We start from the raw sequence: 20,297 nt of genomic DNA on the forward strand, positions 1-20,297 counted from the left end.
GTTTGCAATTATTATTCGTCTTTTTATTTCCCCCAATGTGTTATTATTGGGGTTAACCGATGTTCTCAGATATATGAACTCTTTGACCGCTTCGAAGTTTTGTTCATTGATGATTAGATCTGCATCAACATTTTCAGCTCTTGTGTTTGTGTTAGTCGCCATGAATTTGCTTTTGTTTCGATTTATATGTAACCCCATTCGTTCTGCTGCTGCTACTAGCTCGGTTAGGATTTCCGCAGTTTTCGCTCTGGTTCTTGTTATAATGTCCACGTCGTCTGTATATGCTAGAATTTGGACAGATCTATTGAATATTGTGCCGCTGCTATCTAAATTAGCGTCTTGTACGACTTTTTCTAACGCTACATTAAAAAGTTGACACGCCAGCGCATCTCCCTGCCTTAACCCCCTATGTATTTCAAATGGGGTTGACGAGTCGTTTTGAATTTTTACTGCTGATATCATCTTCGCCATTGTCACTTTTATCGTACATATGAGTTTTTTTGGAATTCCTAACTCATTCATAGCGTTGTAGAGACTTGGTCTTAAGACACTGTCATATGCAGCTTTAAAATCGACAAAAATATGGTACATATCTATGTTAAACTTTTGCGCTTTTTCCAGGATCTGTCGTAGTGTAGAGATCTGGTTAAAGGTTAAACGTTCACGCCTGAATCCTGCCTGATATTCTCCTCGAAACGTTTCGGTATAAGGTTTTAATCTCTCGTACAAAATGTTTGACAATAAATATCTTGTATGCTGTATTTAGGAGATTATTCTGCGGTAATTATTGCATTCCAGTTGGTTTCCCTTTTTGTGTAACGGGTATATTAAGCTTAAGCTCCATTCTTCAGGCATTTGCTCCCCAGACCAAATTTTACAAACAATTTCTCGCATCACCTTGGTGAGCTGCTCTCCACCGTGCTTAAATACCTCTGCTGGGATGCCCTCGCTTTCTGGGAATTCGTGGTCTCTTAGTTTTTTTATAGATATTTTCACTTCTTCTACCGAGGGGGGTTCCACGAGTTCCTCATTTCGGTATTCCAGCTCTATATTGTTAGTAGGTTCTCCTTCCAGCAACTCTCGAAAGTGCTCTACCCATCGTAACAGGATATCCTCTTTGTTGGTAAGTAAGTTACCTTCCTTATCATTACAATAGTTGATTCTCAGTTTGAATTCTTTTCTAATAATATTTATTTGATGATAGAACTTTCTTGTTTCTCCGTGACTCATATGGCTTTCGAGCCGTTCTAATATGTCATTTTCCGAATCTCGTTTCTTTTTTCGGTGTATGCGTTTTTCCTCTCTCCTTAAGTTTTTGTATCTATCTATTGTTGTCCCCTAGTTTTCGGTTGTTGCATGGTCCTAAATGCCTCGTTCTTCTCTTCTGTTATTTTTTCGTGCATCATTCATTAAACTTAAAAAGTTTCTTTGTTGTCGAGATATAAGGTTAGAACTACGCCTAAGGATGCTTCGGTATTACGTATTCTCTACTCTTCTTTATGGCTTGGAAGCGTGGACATTGAAACAAGTCCATTTAAATAAGTTGGCCGCCTTTGAATTTTGGCGTTACAGAAGAATCCTACGAATATCATGGATTCAAAGAAGAATGTCAAACGTCGAAGTAACTAGAAGCATAGGAAATCAACCGGAAATAATACTAACTATCAAAAAACGAAAACTTGAGTACTTGGGACATGTGATGAGAGAGCAAAAATACTCATTATTACAACTTATTATGCAAGGCAAAATCCGAGGAAACCGAAATGTGGGAAGACGAAGAACATCCTGGCTTAAGAACTTACGGGAATGGTTCGAATGCAGTAGTGCAGAGCTATTTAGAGCGGCAGTTGACAGGGTCCGCATTGCCATGATGATTTCTAACCTTCTGTAGAAGATGGAACTTAAAGAAAAAGAAGCGAGAAGAAGAGAAGGGCTAGAAAACTGACCGTCGAGGATAAAATTAATGGCAAAAGCCCATTCAGTGGGTCGTTCTACAAGAGATTGCGAGAGGTGTTTTCATAACTCTAGGAGCAATCAGGTAATCTAGGCCTTAAAATAAATGAAGAAAAGTCAAAATACATCGGAGTAATCAAAAATTGAAGGCGTAGAATTAAACAAAACATAACTATTAATGATCACAACTTCAAAATAATAACGGACTTTAAGTATCTGTGGGCAACATGCACAAAATATCTCAATAGGTCGAAGTGCGGAGAGGCTGCAGGACCTTAACGACCTCTAATCTTCTTCTTAAAATGCCTATCCATTCCGGATATTGGCGATCATCATGGCTATCTTGACTTTGTTTACCGCAGGGCGGAACAGTTCTGTGGTAGTCGTGTTATACCACTTTCGTAAATTTTGAAGCCAGGAAATGCATCTTCTTCCCGGTCCTCTTTTACCATTTGCCTTTCCATGGGGAATCAGTTGGAGAAGGCCGTAACGTTCTCGATTTCTCATTACATTTCCTAGATATTTTAATATTTTGTTTTGATGGTTATGAGAATTTCACACTCTTTGCCCATTCTAAGCAGGACTTCCACATTAGTAATTCGGTCAACCCAGGATATACGTAAGATGCGCCTATAACACCACATTTCGAAAGCTTCGAGCCGATTCATAGATGCAACAGTTAGTGTCCAGGCTTCCATTCCTTAGAGCAGAACTGTGAATATATAGCATTTCAACAGACGGTATTTTGTTTCTAAAGATATGTCTCGACTGTTGAAAATGGGTCTCATTCGCTATGCTGCTTTCGCTTTTATTATTCGCTGTTTAATTTCTATCGAGTGGTCCCATTGGCTATTTAAATTCGTGCCCAGATATGTATATTGGTTTTCGATATTCTGTTGGTTGATTGTAAGTTGAGCGTTTGGTATTGGTTTTTTACTAATTGTCATAAATGTGGTCTTCTTTATGTTTAGAGCTAGTCCGTATCTGTTGCTGACTTCTATTATACGATTTGTTAATATCTGTAAATCATTCAGATTATCGGCAAAAACTATGGTGTTATCTGCATATCTAATGTTATTCAACCATTCACCATTTTTTAATACTCCCCTCGCACAACCGTCTAAAGCTTCCTTAAATACCCATTCAGAGTAAATATCGAATAGTAGTGGAGATAAAATACAGCCTTGTCGTACTCCTCGTTCTATTGCAATTTTATTAGTCAACTGGTCTTCTATTTAGATTTTGGCAGTTTGATTGTAATAAATGTTTCTGATAATTCTCAGATCTTTGTTGTCAATTCCAATTTCTTGCATTAGAGTTATTAATTTGTCATATTTTACTCGGTCAAATGCTTTCTGGTAATCTATAAAGCATACGTATATATCACAATTTACATCCCTGCATCTCTGAAATAGCACTTGTACAGCAAAAAGGGCTTCCCGTGTTCCCAGAGCATCACGAAATCCGAATTGTGTTCTTGTTAGTTGTTCCTCGTACTTTGTATATATTTTTTTGTGAATGACCTTTAGAAATGTTTTAAGTAAATGGCTCATAAGGCTTATAATTCTATAGTCTTCGCACTTTCTCGCATTGGGTTTTTTTGGAAGACTTATAAAAGTTGATTCTAGCCATTTTTGGGGAATTATGCCTGTCATAATCTAATCTAATATGTGGCAGTAATCACCAATGACAACCAAGCAGAAAAAGAGATCTCAACAAGAATAATTGCTGGGAACAGAGCATTATACTCTCTTTCAACACTTCTGGAATCTGCGCTACTAAAAAATCTGTAGTAGCACTGTATGTCAATTATTATTCACCCAGTTGTTATCTATGGCAATAAAACCTAGACTATCAAGCAACGAGAAATATTAAGCTGGTGTTATTTGGAATAAAGGTTCTCAGAATGATATTTGGCCCTCAAAGAGACGAAAAAGCAGAAGATTGGAGAATAAGCCGCAATGCTGAAATAGTGGTAATAATTAACCAGGAAATATAGGGAATTCGTGTGGTAAGCTCAGAGGGCAACAGAATAATTAAAACAGTTTTGAGAGACCAGAAGGTAAAAGATCAATAGGCTTTCTCAGGAAAAGATGGAAGGATGATGTCGAAGCAGATTGTCTAGGATTGGGGTTCTTCTTCTTTAGGTGCCGTGTCTGTATTCAAACGTTGGCCGTCATCATGTTTACAATTTCCTGAAACCTCTCTCTATCGGCTGCTGCGCGAAATAATTCTTCTACTGCGCAGCCACACCACTGTCTAATATTACGCAGCCATGAAAGTTTCTTTCGACCAATTAATCTCTTTCCCTCCACTTTTCCTTGTATTATAAGGCGAAACAGATGGTATTTGGGTCCTCGAACTATATGGCCGAAGTATTCTGTTTTTCTCCTCTTTATAATGCTTATGAGCAGTCGTTCTGAATGCATAATTTGAAGAACATCTTCATTGGAAGTGTACGAAATCTTTAGGATTCGTCAATAGCACCACAATTCGAATGCTTCTATTTTGTTTAGCATTGTGGTTTTTAACGTCCATGTCTCACAACCATACAATAAGATAGATCACATATAACATTTCAGGACCTTCTTTCGAATATTCATCGACAGGTTTCTGTTACATAATACTGGTTTCCAGGTCATAAAAGCCTTCCGTGATATTTTGATCCTAGTTATTATCTCTTCATCAGAGTCACAATTTACATTTAACCAGCTGCCAAAGTACTTGAAATGATTCACCCGTTCTAACTCCTCTCCATCAAGAGAAAGCTGAACCTGATCTATATTAATCTTTCCAACTGCCATCCACTTTATTTTTAAAATGTTGATTTTAAGGCCTTTCCGATAATTTGCTTCACTGACTAGATTTAGTATGGCTGTATCGTCAGCTTATCTAATATTGTTGATTACCTCTCTGCCTAGCCTTACTCCCTCTTGTCTGTCATCCAAAGCCTCCCTAAAGATTTCTTCAGAGTACAGATTAAAAAGGGTGGGTGATAAAACACAGCATTGTCGTACTCCACGTTTTATCGGTAGTTTTGTCAGTACGACTGTCTCCAATTTGGATAGAGGCCACTTGATTGTAATATAAGTATTTCAGCAGTCTTATATCGTAGTGGTCAAGTCCTGCTGCCCGTAGGCAATCGAAAAGTGTATCATGTTGAACTCGGTCGAATGCCTTCTCGAAGTCGATGAAACAAACATAAACGTTCTTTCGGAATTCACAACTTTTTTAAGAGAACGTGCATACAAAATAGTGCTTCTCTAGTTCCTAGACCATTTCTAAATCCAAATTGCTTATTACCCATTCTAGTTTCGCACAGAAGGAATACTCGGTTTTGTATAATACGTAAAAGTATCTTAAGTGAGTGAGTCATCAAACTGATTAGTAGTCTAAAATCGCTACATTTCGTGGGCCTGCTTTTCTTTGGTAATGTTATAAACAGTGACTCCAACCAATCATCTGGTATTTTTCCTTCGTTGTAAATTTTGTTGAAGAAAGTAGTCAAGTAAATAATGTTTCCCTCATCTAAAAGTTTAGGTAGCTCAACAGGGATTTGATCTGGTCCAGGTGCTTTATTGTTTTTGGCTTGTTGCATTGTTTTTATGACTTCCGACTTCAGTATACTGGGACCTCTGTCTAATTAGTTGTCACAGGTAATACATATTTGGAGCATTTTCTCGAGAAGCATCGTCAAAAAGGTCACTGATGTGTCTCTCCCATTTTTGCATTGTTCGTGATCACAAATTTTTCCGTCTGCGGTTTTAAGTATATGAGAATTTTTCTGTTTTCTAATTCCGGAGGTATATTTAAGTTTCTTGTGGAGGTTGAAACGGTCATGTTTTTTTTGGAGGTCTTCTATTTCTTTACATGAATTCCCGAGCCAGGATTCTTTGACCTGTTTAATTTTTCTTTTTATGAGTTTGTTAATTTTACGGTATTTGATAATATTTCTACAATTTCTAGGATTGGGGTACAATGATTAAAAATGAAAGCACAAGATCGTAGAACATGGAGGGCAATAAGATGTGGCTAAGACTCATCCCTAGTTGTGTGTTTGTGTGTTCAGACAAGAAGACGAAGAATACTTCTACAGAAAGGAAGTAACCTATAAAAAACATTACTTATGATCATATAGGTTATTTTAGCATTACGTACATACCAGTAGCAGTCTCAACAGTTTATCTTATATACACAAACGTGACAAAAAAGTGTAGGAAATATCTGTCATTGAGGCTCACAATCCTAGTATTATTTGTACGGAAAACTCTATAAAAACTACTAGATAGGCACATTAGGGATGTTATATTGGCAGAAAGTTCGATACATCAGGAGCAGTGTGTATATAAGGAAGGATTTTCTACAAAACGAGAATGGACCATCCCATACAGGGAATGGAGTACGTCCTGGAAGATCAAGACGTGATGTTTGGTATATTTCTCGATATAAGTGAAGCATTAGACAACATCTACATTAAACAATAAAAAGGCTGATTCGTCCAAAAGAATAGATGAAACAAGCTGCAGATGAATAGATTTTATGCTAAATAGTCGTGTTATACGCGAAACGTTACTGAGTATACAGTGTCAGCCCTAGTGTTGCCAGGTCCGATTTGTTTTTAATCGGTACATAAGCAAAAACAAATCGGGATTTATGGTTGTAGATCGGGACAAATAAACAAGAATGACCGTTTTGGAGTGTACTTTTCAGAGTCAACTCCGAATTTTATGAAAATCTGGTTTAAGGTTGTACTTACTGTCTACTTCAAAGTTGAACTTGTGCCGTTGGTTGCTTTTACTTGGGGGGTGACAGTTACAGTTACCCCTGCTCGGGGGTAAAAAAACGCACGTTTAAAGTAAGTCCCAAAATGGATTAACTGACTAACTCTAAAAAACTTTTGTTCTATATAATTTTTAAACTAAGTCAATACTTTTCGAGTAATTTTATCGAAAAAAATATTTTTAGAAAAAATGTAGCTTAAAAAAGCAAAAAAAAATTGTATGTTCAGAAAGTCTATAAAACCAGTAAAAGCAAAGTTGTAGCTCATCAAAAATACGTTTTTATTCGTCAAATTCCAAATCGAATTTTTCAACTTGAAATAACCAAAAAATTAAGCAATTTTCGGGCAAAACCTATTAAAAATTTTTAAAGTGTTTAAAAAAATCTTTAATTTTGTTGTATATGAAAGTCTCTAGCAGTCTTAAAACTAAGCGAGTTAGGCTCAAATTAAAGTTGGCTCCTTTTTTTGGTAAAAAGAAATCGTGAAAATCTCCCCCTATTTAGCACCGTAAATAAAATTAATCGTTCCCCTTTACCATTTACTTTATATGTGTATTGTTTATACGATCTGTAAGGTTTACCGGTTGGGAATGCTTAGTTTTGAAAAAAAAAATTGGTTTTACAGTAAAAATAAGTTTTCCTCAAATATTGGAAAATCCCCTATTTTCAAAATAATTTAAAAATTATTAGGGATATTAAAAATTTCAAGGAATAAAAAGTAGGTAGGTTTTGCTTTTATAAATATGATAGAATTATTTTTTTTTGCTGTAAGACAAAAATTGGTTAAAATTGGTTGTTCATATTTTGCATACACTCGTGATTAGTGGCTCGTTTAGGCCCTTTCAATCATGTAAAAAATATATAAGTAAGTAAATTGTTTGTAAAGCGGTAACGATTAATTTCATTTGGGGTGCTAAACAGAGGAGATTTTCACGATTTTTTTACCCAAAAAAAAAAGTCAACTTGATTTTGAGTATAAATCGCTTAGTTTTGATGTTAGAAACTTTTTTAAAATATAAAAATAAAGCTTTATTAGAAAAGGTTTAATTGATTTTGCCGAAAAGTGCTTCATTTCTTGGTTATTTCACGTTGAAATATTTGATTTGTAATTTGACGAATTAGAACGTATTTTTCATGAGCTACAACTTTGCGTTTGTTGGTTCTATAGACTTTACGAGTTAACATTTTTTTTCATTTTTTTTATATTATGCTACATTTTTGTTAAGAATATTTTTTTGATCACATACTTACTTTTTGAGTTATTTGTGAAAATCTACTGAAAACATGATTTTTTTGTGGAAAAATAAACATTTTCAATAGTAAATAACTCAAAAAGTATTAACTAAGTTAAATTCTATAGAATTAAAATTGCTTAGAATTAGTCAATTTTTCCAACTCCGGACTTATTTTAAACGCGCGGTTTTTCACCCCCAAATACCTATCGGGGGGTGACTGTCACCCCCGAGTAAAAACAACCAATGGCGCACAAGCCGTCCAAATTTTCATGTAATTCGGAGTTGATCCTGAAAATTACACGATATCGCCGTATTTCCCGTTCATTTACTGGACTTCAAGGTGTTTCTAGAATCTGTATTTAATCCTACATAATAATAATTATCGGAATAAATTACAAAAAAATGTCGTAGATTTAGTAATAGTACATTGTTTACCGGGTAGGAAAAGCTTAACATTCCTGGACGACTGTGAAGATTGCTAAGTCGAGGCGCAAGCCGAGACTTAGCAACACAGAGTCAAGGAATGTGGCTTTTCCTACGAGGTAAACATACTATTTTTCCGCAAATCGTTTAAAATTCGACAGATATTGATTGATTTAAAAAAAAACGCGATAATTTTATTCCCAAATAAATGGTGCTTTGAAATTCCTAATAAAATTACTTGGGTTACTATGGAAACGTATTGAAGTTGAATTGTCAAACTTGACGCTTATAAATTTAATTGCTGGTGTTCTCGAAAGTAAAATGATAAGTGATGATGAAATTTCCATTCCTGGGACTCCTCCAGAGCTGGTTGAGGCAGTGAATACTGCTTCATTAGAATTATTGCCAAAGAAATCAAGAGAAAAGTACGAAAATGCATACAGACGTTTTATGGATTATCGCATGAGTAAAAATATTCTATCATTTATGTAGAACACTAACAACTGTACGGAAATATCATTTCCTTACAGTAAGGAAATGACATTTCCTTACAGTAAGGAAGTCCTGACTTTTTCTTCAAGAAATTTTGACAGGAATGTCAAAATTTCCTGGCGATTTGCGGAAAATTATTTATTTTTCATTAAAATTATATTGTTCATTCGATTTTGCCGCTTTTAGGAGTGCTTTGTTTTTATAACATATTTATAAAATTCACTGCAAGTCCTCCTGAAATTGGTTTTCGTGGGTGAAAATCGGGACATTTAGTGTCCCGATCAGGTACAAATCGGTACGCGTCCCCAGACCCCTGAAAATCGGGACGTCCCGCGCAAATCGGGACACCTGGTACAGTTAGCCAAAGTTGTCCAATGAGAGGAGTCTTATCGACTGTTTTTTTTTAAATCTAGCAATGACGACTTCTGACGAATCTAGCGACTCTCAGCAATGCCAAATAGTATGCTCTGGGCTATGAGGATGACCTGGTGAGCTTAGCACATGGCAAATTTTATGGTGCTGTCAGAGATAGAATACGCCAGACTCAAAACTTCAAAATCATGAAATTTACCAGAAGACTAAATTTAGAGAGATTAGGTCCTATAAGCCTGAATGTTAAAAATATAAATCTGGTTAGTGACGTAAAGTACCTTGAAGTAATATTAGACTCGAGGTTTACTTGCAATCAGCAGATAAAATGAATTACCAAGAGAGCAGTAACTATGATAGCCAGACAACAACCAAAAACCATCAACAATTAGAATGGGTTAATAATACTAAACACTACATACAAACAGGCTAGAAAGAACCTATTATAACTTCCATTTTCCATATAATACTAGCAGGACTTTAGAAAATGGAATTCAAACATAGTTGCAGTAGATCTATTTAATGTAATTGATCAAAAAGTTCTAGAATATGATGCACCTACTATTTAGATATTTTCGTAAATCCTCGCCGAATATATTATGTATACTGAAACCTCTGTAGAAAAAGTCTTACAGGGAAGGAAAATACGGTACAGATCAACATAAACTTATGTGTACGACAAAGAGACAATTTGTCTACGACACTTTTGAATATATGATCAACAATATTTAACACATTAGCAAACTAATTACATAGATGTTCCCACTATAATCATACATATACAGATCCCCATGCAACTACCTCATTTGCTTTGCAAATACTAAACGTTAAACAATGTGTCTAGAAAAACACAATACTTGGTCATACCAAAAAAAACAATCAAATATAAGCCAGTAGTAGATGAAAAAATAATATAATAAATAATGTTAAGATATTATGGTAATGGAATTTTAGGATTTGTTAATATTAAGCAGAGAAGTAAAGGTATGCTTATATCTGACACTTTTTCACAAAATTTGTATGTAAAATAGATAAACGGTTATTGAAAGGTAGCAAAACAATAGAGTTATTAAAAGCACAGTTGAAGACAAAAAACGTAGGTATCCAGGACAATCAAGATTCGAACTTTTAACACAATAATGATACCAACGGTGTTGTATATGTTACGGACAATGACGTAAATCTGGCCAATAACGTTATTGGCCGGCCAATATCGACAATGGCCGGTTGAATTGGTCATTGTCGACAATGGACGGATATTAACGTTATTGTCCATAGAAACTGGACATTGATAATAATTTTAAATTCTTTATAACATTTCTATCATTGCCCGGCCAATGTCGACAATGCCCGTTGTTAATCGGTCAATGTTAAAATTTTGACTAAAAGATAGGATATGTGTACTATTTTTTACCTCATGTGTGTATATTGTGTATTGTTTTCGTGCTGAAATTACTCGTAAATTTATTTAATAAGTGTTATCATGGATATCAACGATGTGCGCACTCGTTTTAATAATTATATAAACTTAATAGTCAAGTGAAAACGTGATGACAATAAATCATTTTTAAACTGTGACGAATACAATAGCCGAATAAGTGAAATTAAAGAAGCGAAAAATATTTTGAGAACACCGGGTATTAAAAAACAACAAAGCACTATAGAATGAAATTCAATGATCAAGCCAGCTCCCACCAGCCACCTGCCTCTTGGAAGTTTAAACATTAATTAAAATCAAGCACACGACCCCTATTGTCATTTAAAAAAATCATCGATTACGTCATCACACCCAGATGGATGACGTCACTAGTATGTCATATATGCCAAAATATCATAAGTTAAAAATAAAAATCGACCTGTTTCGGGATTTATCCTTAAAGTCGCCGGTTTACGAAATAACGAATTTATTCCTTTCATTTGCACCATACTGTATATAAAAATATTATTATTTCCTTGTTTGTATTGATGAATATGTTAGCCATGTTATGATACATAAAAATGTTTTATTTGTTTTTAATAACTACTTATATATTTCTGCAACTACTATCAGAAATATCTTAGTTCATTTTAAACACTTGATTTACACCGATTGGCTTCTGAGGCATCGATTTATCAACATTGGCCATTTGCTTCTGGCCACTGTCGTTATTGACCGGTTATTGATGAAAAATCTAATTTTACGTTAGGTTTTTACAACATTGACCAATATTTAAGGTTATTGTCGTTAATGGCCGGGCATTGTCGGTAATAACCAAGGAAAATGGACATTCACGACAATGCCCGGCCATTAACGTCAATGTGCAATTTACATCATTGACCGTAACATATATGTGAAACTTAGACAATGAATCAGAAAGCAGAACAAAAGGAAGATATTTGGGAGACAAAAATCTTAAGAAAAGTTTTTGGTGTTAACATAGAGGAGGGTAAGAAAGAATGGCACAGAAGAACAAACCAGAAAGTAATGAAAAAGTACAAGAGACCCAAAATAACCTAGAAAATTGGGACACAGAGATTTAGATAGTTGGGGCATGTTTTATGAATGCCACAAGAAAGAAACGTCCAAAGAGTTTTGCAAGCAGGAGAACGACGGAAAACCAAGAAGGAACTTGCCTAAATAGTAAAATATGGTAACATAAACCAAAATACAGAGGTTAAATCTAGAACTTGTAAAGAGCGACTCGACCAATAATGATAAAGACAGCGGAATCACACAACATAAATAAAAAAATACAAGATCCTTTGTAAAAGGTATATTTAAAAGACCCCAATAAGGGTTACATCACAAAACAAAACGTTTTCGGATTAACAGGTAATCCATCATCAGTATTAAGCCCTAAAATAGTAAGTATAACCTAATTAATAAGAGACGATGTTATAAATGCAAATTGATTGCAAAATTATTAATTCAGTTAATAAATATGATAATTTTTTCACTTACTATGTATTCAGTTATTGTAATAGTTTATATGTACCTACAACAAAAACTCGAGAAAAGAGGAAAAGTGTTAAAGTGATTTTTTAATAATATATTGTTACTATGGAACGCTTAGAATTTTGAACATCTTTAGCAACAAAATACTTGGATCACAGAATATATCTTGATGTATTCTCTGCTTCTATCTTCCATAAATAATACACAATAAATAACTTTTTATAAAATTCACGTCTAGTCTGGGCTGATTATCGGAGAATATGCCATTTTTGAGAAAAGTTATTTACCAGCAATTTTATTGCTGGAATCGAATCTTATGATGGTATATATTAATAATATAGGTATGCAAAGTCCGCAGATAGTGTGCTACTTTTTTTATAAACAAAATGGCGTGAGAAAATCGTGTTTTTTTTTCAATTTTTGCTCTATAACTCCAAAGATTTTAATTTTACATCAAAAACACCCAAATAAAAATTCACCGCAATTAAATTCTGCATAGAGACGTGTTTTTCCCGATTCACTTCGACGAAAACTTTCCCCGGGAAAAGCGGGTTTTACCAACAAAATCTTTAATATTCAACTAAAATTTTAGATAAGTAATTGTTAATCAATAATTAAATAACTTGGTAATGTAAAAGCCCTTTTTGTATAGATTATAATTCCAGAAGCCGATGGAAATTGAATGAACCGTTTAGCAATAATTGAATTGTTAATTAAAAATTTACGGTCGCTATAATAACGACAATAATTATGGTGCATAAGAATAACTATGATTTTTTTATAAAAAGGTACTATATATATCTAATGTACTTTACAGAATTGAAATTGGACTATTTAAGCGGCCTCAGGAGTATTTTAAAATTATAAATAATTTTTTGGCTTATAAACAAATAGAATATCTCGGGAAATATTAAACTAAATTAAATTGTAAACACGGTATTCGAAAAACAGCCGCAGGACGCTTCTTTAAAAAGAAAAAACGTTTAATTATGATGAGTAGTTCCTGAGATACAACCGGTCAAAATTGACCGGAATTTACGACAAAGATATAAACAATAGGAAGATAATTTTCAAACCATCACCTTTTTATTTTTGTCCTCTTTCTCCACACCAATTTTCATATCCTTAAAATACTCATAACATACATTATTATAATAAAAACTATCGATAATACGTGTGAAAATTGCCAAAAATAGCAAAATTTCAATCAAAAATTAGGTTGGAGAAAATGTAAAACTCAAAGTTCAAAATCGGTATACGTTAAAAAAATGCATTTTCTCGGCTTCCCATGGAGTAATTTCCTTCATTCTTTTTTTGTTCCCAAGTAACTCGAGTAGAGCCATCGAAATAACGCATTATTAAATGTCAAACTTGCTTTTGTTTTGTTATAATAAATTAATTTATTTATTATAACACAAAATTTTAATTTGTTTAAATAAAAATTGTTTAAATAAGTATACAGCTTTCAAATGAGAATATTTATGTTTTTAACTTTAAAAGGTACACTTGTAGCAAGTTTATCTAAAAAAAAGCCTACAACTGGAAAAAATATGTAGTTTTCTGTTCTTATAATTAAATAAATTTATTATAACAAAACAAAAGCAAGTTTGACATTTAATAATGCGTTAATTCGATAGCTCTACTCGAGTTATTAGGGAAGAAAAAAAGAATGAAGGAAATTACTCCATGGAAAGCCGAGAAAATGCATTTTTTTAAGGTATACCGATTTTGAACTTTGAGGGTTACATTTTCTCCGACCTAATTTTTGATTGGAATTTTGCTATTTTTGGCAATTTTCACACGTATTATCGATAGTTTTTATTGTAATAATATATGTTATAAGTATTTTAAAGATATGAAAATTGGTGTGGAGAAAGAGGATAAAAATAAAAAGGTGATGGTTTGAAAATTATGATCCTATTGCTTATATCTTTGCCGTAAATTCCGGTCAAATTTGACCGGTTGTATCTCAGGAACCACTCGTAATAATCAAACGTTTTTTCTTTTAAAAGAAGCGTCCTACCGCTGTTTTTCGAATACCGTTTTTATAATTTAATTTAGTTTAACAGTTCCCGAGATGTTCTATTTGTTTATAAGCCAAAAAATTGTTTATAACTTTAAAATATTCCTGAGGCCGCTTAAATATTCCGATTTTAATTCTGTAAAGTACATTAGATAGTTATAGTGCATTTTTATGAAAAAATCATAGTTATTCTTATGCACCATAAATATTGTCGTTATTATAGCTACCGTAAATTTTTCATTAACAATTCAATGGTTGCTAAACGGTTCATTCAATTTCCATGGGCTTCTGGAATTATAATCTATGTGAAAAGAGCTTTTACATTACCAAGTTATTTAATTATTGTTTAACAATTACTTATCTAAAATTTTAGTTGAAAATTAAAGATTTTGTTGGAAAAGCCCGCTTTTTCCGGGGAAAGTTTTCGTGGAAATGAATCGGGAAAAACACGTCTCTATGCAGAATTTAATTGCGGTGAATTTTTATTTGAGTGTTTTTGGTGTAAAATTAACATCTTTAGAGTTCTAGAGCAAAAATTGAAAAAAACACGATTTTCGGGCGCCATTTTGTTTATAAAAAAAGTAGTACACTATCTGCGGACTTTGCATACCTATATTAATAATACATACAATAATAAGATTCGATTCCAGCAATAAAATTGCCGGTAAATAACTTTTCCTTGTATTTTGCTAATTAGCCCAGCGTAGTCTTAAATCAATTACTTATCAAATACACTATACAGGGTGTCCCGAAAAGATTGGTCATAAATTATACCAGAGATTTTGGGGTCAAAAATAAGTTGATTGAACCTCACTTACCTATATACAATAGTGCACACAAAAAAAGTTACAGCCTTTTGAAATTACAAACTGAAAATCGATTTTTTTTCATATATCGAAAACTCCTAGAGATTTTTTATTGAAAATGGACATGTGGCATCCTTATAGTAGCAACATCTTAAAAAAAAATTAAAGTGAAATTTGTGCACCCCATAAAAATTTTATGGGGGTTTTGTTCCCTTAAACCCCCCCAAACTTTTGTGTGCGTTCCAATTAAATTATTATTGTTGCACTGTTAGATAAACACAATATTTTTAAAACTTTTCTGCCTCTTAGTACTTTTTCGCTAAACTAGTGTTTATCGAGATATTTTGAATATTTGTCGAATCCACCACATATTTTTATATGGTTAAGTACGATTATAGAGAGCTGTTAATAATCTGAAAATTTATTTACAATGTACATTTTTGGGTATATTTTGAAAAAGAAGCCACATCTCGATAAAAGGTTACTTATCAAAAATAGACTAAGAGGCAAAAAAGTTTTAAAAACACTGTGTTTAACTAATGGTACCACAATAATAGTTTAATTGGAACGTACACAAACATTTGGGGGGTTTAAAGGAACAAAACCCCCATAAAATTTGTATGTAAATATATTAAAAAAGAAGCCGTATCTCGATAAAAACTCGCTTATAGAAAAAATACTAAGAGACAAAAAAGTTTTAAAAACGTTGTCTTTAACTAATGGTACCACAATAATGAATTAATTGGAACGTACACACAAGTTTGGGGGGGCTTAAGGGAACAAAACCCCCATAAAATTTTTATGGGGTGGACAAATTTCACTATAATTTTGTTTTAAGATGTTCATGTAATAAGAATGCCCCATGTCCATTTTCAATATAAAATCTCTAATAGTTTTCGATATATTGAAAAAAATCGATTTTCATTTTGTAACTTCAAAGGGCTGTAACTTTTTTTATGAGCAAATTTGTACTAAGGTAAGTTAGGTTCAATCGAACTATTTTTGATCCCAGAATGTGTGGTATAATTTATGACCAATCTTTTCGGGACACCCTGTATATCAATATTATTTAATCAACAACTCAAAACATTTAGTCCTGTCGCCAGTAGGGGTACAACGGCCTCCTTAATTCAGATGGACTTACCCAAGTTTTCTTTATGTATTTTGACCCGTAGAACACGAATTTTTTGGGTAACAGTTGATCCGGATGTCGATAAGATTGTTATAAACAAAGAACTTGAGGAATCACATAACAGCGATTTTTCCCAAAACAAAACATTTTTTTGTATTTATTGGGTCATTCCAAGCAAAAAATGTTTTTACAAGTTTTTTCGTAGGATGCATAGTTTTCGACATAAACGCGGTTGAACTTTCAAAAAATCGAAAAATTGCAATATTTGAACCCGAATAACTTTTGATTGAAAAATAAACTAGCAATTCTGCTTATCGCATTTGAAAGTTCAAGTCGAATTCTATCGGTTTTGATTATTTTCATTGCTAAAAATTATTTTTTTTATTGTTAAACAAAGCTATAAACACATCGTGATTCAATGATGTTTTCAATGCATTTTCTAATTTGAAATCGAACGAGTAGGCGCGCATACAGAATTTCTACGTATATTACGTCCATTAAAACGCATGCATTGGGCACGGGAAACAGTATGTGTTTATAGCTTTGGTTAACAAATAAAAACTTAATTTTTAGCAATGCAAATAATCAAAACCGATAGAATTTGACTTGAACTTTCAAATGCAGTAAGCAGAATTGCTATTTCATTTTTTAGTCAAAATTTATTCCAGTTCAAAAATTGCACTTTTTCGATTTTTTGAAAGTTCAACCGCGTTTATCTCGAAAACTATGCATCCTACGAAAAAAGTTGTAAGTCCATTTTTTGCTGAGAATCACCCAAAAAATACAAAAAAATGTTTTGTTTTGCGAAAAATCGCTGTTATGTGATTCCTCAAGTTCTTTGTTTATAACAATCTTATCGACATCCGGATCAACTGTTACCCAAAAAATTCGTGTTCTACGGGTCAAAATACATAAATAAAACTTAAGTAAGTCCATCTGAATTAAAGAGGCCGTTGTACCCCCCCTGGCGACAGGACTAATTCCCGATTCATGTTAAATATTTAAAATTGTCACTGATTGTCAGTGTCTGACCGAGATTATCCTGACTATTTCACTAGACTGTTTTTAACTGATAAAACGGCATAGCAACGCTTCGTTTCCTACTGAAAAAACTCCTTAACGACGTGAAATCTCAGCGACAAAATTATGACAGATCCGTCACGAAAGTGTATGGTAATAACAAATAAATAAAGATTATATTTCGTTGATATGGTGCATTAATTATTGTCTCGTCAAATAGTTTTGTCGAATATCATTCGAGAGAAAATTATTTCCGGCAAAATTTTCTCCTGGTTTCATTCAAGTTCGTTGTCTTTTGGTAATTTTCGCTTAAGAAATTTTGACAAAATCACTCGACTGACGTCTCGTGATTTAAGTCAAAATTTAATTCGCGAAAATTGCCAGGCAACAAACTTTCATACCAGTCGAAAATATTGCCGGCAAAATTTTCTCTCTTGTGATATTATATACGACAATATTCTATTCGACTGAGTGCATTGTATGACAAAGATAGATTTGGAAAATATTACCACGGACATTGTGTTCATTTTTTTTCGAATCCTGAAAAAACCAATAAATGTTTTTGAAAAATCTAAACGCAGAATGAAAGACTAAATTATTACCGAGGACCGAAATTCCCTTAGAATAAATAAAAAGTTTATTTTGTATGAGATATTTGAAATTAAAAATAACACTAAATTTTCTCTTAGTTTTTCACCCCTGTAACTTATTAAAATAAACATTATAGAAATTCTCAGGGACTTTCGGCCCTCGATAATAACGTAATCTTTCATTCTGCGTTTAAATTTTTCAAAAATACTTATTAGTTTTCTCAAGATTCGAAAAAAAATTAATCCCCATTTGAATAGCATTGCAGCCGAAAATACGTACCGATCCTCTTAAACAGATCGGTGCAAATCGACCTTATGATAGGGGAGCCCAAGCGGGAATTTTTGCAGTTACTCGAGCGCGTCAGATTATCATATGGGGAGAAACTTGTTACCCTGCAGATGTACCTATACCATATATTGGCTCTTAACACAGAAGAGTTCGTTAAGGGGGGCCCGAAAACAAAAATCTATCCTTAAAAAAACTCGAAATTGTCAGATTAAGATAAGGTAAGTTAAGTACATGCAAAAGAGTGTATATTTCAAAAATCTGACGATTTGAGCCGGGCGTAAGGAAATGGGTGAGTCCCAAAGTTTCACAAGAAAAAAGCGAATATTTCGCGAAATGAATGAGAGATCGAAAAACTAAAAAATATGTGCAGATTTGGATTTTTTACGTATAAATAAGTCACTTTTATTCAAAACATTTTTTCAAATTATGGATAGATGGCGTTATAATCGGAAAAAACGATTGTTGGAAATGGAAAATTAAATTAAAAAATGTCGAGCGCCCACTAAAATGGAAAACTTTACTTAACTTTTTTTGGTTTTAGGACCTACTCTTCACAACCCAATAGGTCCCCATAACGCTCGAGAGACTGCATATTTAGCATAATTTGCTCCCCTACTACCAGCTTTTAGTTGTGGTATTATCGAAGAATGTAGAAAATATCATGCACACAACACGTAACAAACACGGAAACATTAAGAAAGATGAAAAAAGAAAAATAAATACTTAACACCATGAAGGAAAAAAAATTGAGCTACTTTGGCCATATATTAAGAAATGAAAAATATGAATCGATGAAACTGATTATACAAGGAAAAGTGGAAGGAAAAGGAGGACCGAGGAGACAACAATTTAGAACCACTGCAGACAGCGTAAAATGGCCCATAATCATTGCATGAGGCACACGAAGAAGAACGTTAAAAAATTATAACATATTTAAATATAAGAAAAACTTACCTGATACACGCTTATTCAAAACAAAAGACACGTAGCATCCAACAAAATAAATTTTAAACTAATTCAAATATCATTAATGGGTAACATAAATTTATTAAAAGTTTCATTTAGTGATACAGAGTTGGAGTAGAACACTAGTTAATCATATCTACCAGTAGGTATATGAAAAGTAAAGAAGAGGCTTACGAGTTTATGAATCGTTACTACTAATTATTATAATAAATATATAGTTAATTACAATAGTTAAAAATATATTAAGAAAAACCAACTTGGTTTCATCAATGAATATTTTAGCAATATTATTTACGTGTTATGTTTATTATTAGGGGAGTGCATACCGATTTTCACTTCGGAAAAATCAAACAAGATAGAACTGTTTGTAATTTCATTGAGAAATGTTTAATAAACAAGAAGTGGGTGCTTCATTTTTTATTAAACAAATGAACTGCGAAATTACATGTTTTTTTAAATAACTCCGAAAACATAAATTTTAGAAAAAAACTGGCTTGTCCTTTGAAAAATTCAGAAAATTTTACAAAACAAACCTTATATAAAAATTTTTTTAAATTTAAATCTATAGCTTCTATAATTTTTTATTTATAGCGCTAAAGTCGCCCTTCTCACAAACATTGGCGCACTGTAAACTAGCGTTCGGCGAAGTGCATGGTTGAGTTATGTCAATGTAATTCTTTAACTAAGGGATCAAATAAAATTTTACAAATTGGACATGAAAGAAGAACAATTAAGCTATCTTATGGTTATAATAAAAAGAAATAAAATGTATGGCCATATGTAAGTACGGTGTGGGCGGAAAGTGAGACTTACATGAATTTTGACAATTTTACAATTTGACTTATAAATAGAGACTGGAAAATATGCACTAAAAAATGTCTAAAATATGCATGCAATATGCATTTTAAAACAAGCTGAATATGCACAATTAACATGCAAATATGCATTTATATATGCACTTATTTTTATATGAATAATTTTATGGTTTACGTTAAATACATAAATAAATAAAAAATAATAAAAATAAATAAATAGGTTTGAATTTAAACCAAATTGTATTATTATTTCTTAATATATTTTTTTAACTTCAGGTTTTGTGACAAATAAAACGGCAAAATATTTTATTTTGACCACAAGATAAATAAGAGTACAATAAAATAAATGTACATATTTTTATTGTTACAATATTGATTCATATTTTCTAAACTAATATTATAAAAAGAGTACAATAAAACAAATTTACATATTTTTATTGTTACAATAAATAATCATATATTGATTCATA

At 32.8% G+C, this 20,297-nt stretch overlaps 1 protein-coding gene across 1 annotated transcript in view; it reads right to left on the bottom strand.

The window, feature by feature from the left end:
• LOC126885274 (retinaldehyde-binding protein 1-like) overlaps window positions 1-19,132 on the bottom strand; it is a 98,840-nt gene extending 79,708 nt beyond the window's left edge. Inside the window, exon 1 of the mRNA XM_050651761.1 lies at window positions 19,001-19,132. The gene's annotated coding sequence lies outside the window, so the exon portion shown is untranslated. The remainder of the gene's footprint in view (window positions 1-19,000) is intronic.
• Between the last annotated feature and the right edge of the window lie 1,165 nt (window positions 19,133-20,297).

The sequence above is a fragment of the Diabrotica virgifera genome, chromosome 5, assembly GCF_917563875.1.
Source record: "Diabrotica virgifera virgifera chromosome 5, PGI_DIABVI_V3a".
Classification (NCBI taxonomy): domain Eukaryota; kingdom Metazoa; phylum Arthropoda; class Insecta; order Coleoptera; family Chrysomelidae; genus Diabrotica; species Diabrotica virgifera.